The sequence below is a fragment of the Octopus bimaculoides genome, chromosome 10, assembly GCF_001194135.2.
Source record: "Octopus bimaculoides isolate UCB-OBI-ISO-001 chromosome 10, ASM119413v2, whole genome shotgun sequence".
Lineage (NCBI taxonomy): Eukaryota > Metazoa > Mollusca > Cephalopoda > Octopoda > Octopodidae > Octopus > Octopus bimaculoides.
In genome coordinates this window covers 20,449,235-20,451,359 of record NC_068990.1, presented here as the reverse complement: position 1 = coordinate 20,451,359, position 2,125 = coordinate 20,449,235, and positions in this window count along the sequence as shown.

The following is a 2,125-nucleotide window of genomic DNA, read 5'->3' as shown; positions in this document are numbered from 1 at the left end:
TTCACTGAGCGTCTGCTAATACTTCACATGTTCCACGTCCTCGCATTGCTTTTCTTTTGTTTTTGTTCTTCGTTATTTTGGGGGGGATTTACTATATGTATATATATATATATATGTGTGTGTGTGTGTGTGTGTGTGTGTGTGTGTGTATAAACAATGGTGTTTAAAAGCCATTCAAAAAGCACACAAAAACCATTTGATTGACTTCAACGTTCTTCTGTACTTTACTAGATGTAATAACTTGTGCTGCACTTTTCCAAGTGAAATAAGTTGTCCTGCAATTTTCCATGTTTATAATCTTAAGAATATTATTTCTCTTGCTCGCATTTTTCCATGTAATATATTTATGTGCGTAACTATGTCTGGTTGTTGACAATTTTTCCGCTTTGTAAGGGTAATTCACCTAGTATTTCCGCTGATCTAACAGCAAGTCTGCGTTCGAAAAAATATTATCTAATTTGCATCGTTATATGGATGTTAGTTTTTCGATGTTATATATAGGGAGAATTCACAAAAAAAAGACGAAGACAGGTGGTGTAGACAACAAACAGATGTATTAGTTTAACGCTCGGGAACTTAAAATGTCTTTAACGTTTCGAGCCTACGTTCTTCCACAGAAAGGAACACACAAAGAAACAAAGAGAGAAAATAAAGAATGTGTAGTGGCTAGCGATCTATCATGGCGAATGCCGGACAGAGGGGCAACACAGGAGAGCTAGGAAGAAGGAGAGATAATAAAGTAGTGGTGATCCCAAAACGAAGGTGTGCACGCGTGTATATATAGGAGAGCATGTATGTGCTTGTGGAAGAGGGCTGGTGACCTCGATGTATGAATGTGTGTGTATGTAGGTGATTTTCACTCATAACATTCAATTATTAAACATTCATAACTGGAATGAATAAATAAAATTGAATAGTAATTATTTATGGAATTTTGATTTACTGTCGCAGGATAATGCTATTAATATAGCATGAACAGGATAAACTACCCATATTTTGCAGAAAAATGTGTCGGCGGCCAGTCATGTGACTCGAATTCACATCCCTGTTATTACGCGTCAAGTGCTTTAACTTTAAGCTAAACTGACCCAACGACAAATTCTTCGGCAAGTTTAGGATATATAATCTAGCTTTATAAGACGCTAGCGTACGTTAAATTCAAATTACGATGAAAGTAATCAAACAAAGTGTGCTTTAGAAGCTTTGAGATGTATTGAACGATAAGGAAATAATTTTATTCTCAAACGCAGTATGATGGTAATAATATAGAAGGAACAGGATAAACTACCCATATTTTGCAGGATTATTACCTCTGGATTTCCTCCATTTTCTTCTTGCCATATTAATTAAGGGTAAAACCACTTATTACTCTTGCCCAGTTAAAAGCAACACTCTCTCACTTTCCGCAGCTTCCACCCTTCTACATACATATATACGTACATAAATGTTAATACAGAAGACGGGAAGACGGAGTGTAACACGAAACATTTATTAGCATAACAAATGTTTCGGCTTCCTGTTGCACCGCTCTCTAGTGAGTGTGGAACGATGCAATAACACTAGATGCTACGTACAGGGCAGAAAAACCTCCTTAGATTACATAAGACGTTTCACAAGATTTACAATTCGTTTTCACTGCGAGAGATACTAACAGTTCAAATCCAGAGGATATCTGGATCTCACCTGTGAACTATAGCTTAGTGGTTAGGCTGTTGCACTAACGATCGTTAGATCGTGTTTTCGATTCTCTGACTGGGCGGTGCGTTGTGTTCTTGTGCAAAATACTTCATTTTGCGTTGTTGTTGTTGCAGTCCCCCTTTTTCGATCATGGTGTAATGTTGACGCTATTCGATAGTTAAAACGATGCAGAAGCGCATTGTGACCACGCTACATCTGAGAGCCTGGTAGTTCACGTGATCACATGATATATATGTGTGTGTGTGTGTGTGTGTCTGTCTGTGTGTGTGTGTGTGTGTGTGTGTGTGTATACGTACACACACATAGATATAGATATAGATAGATATAGATATATGCATGCATATATATAGATATAGATATATGTATGCATACATATAGATATAAATATATGTATGCATATATATATATATATATATATATATATATA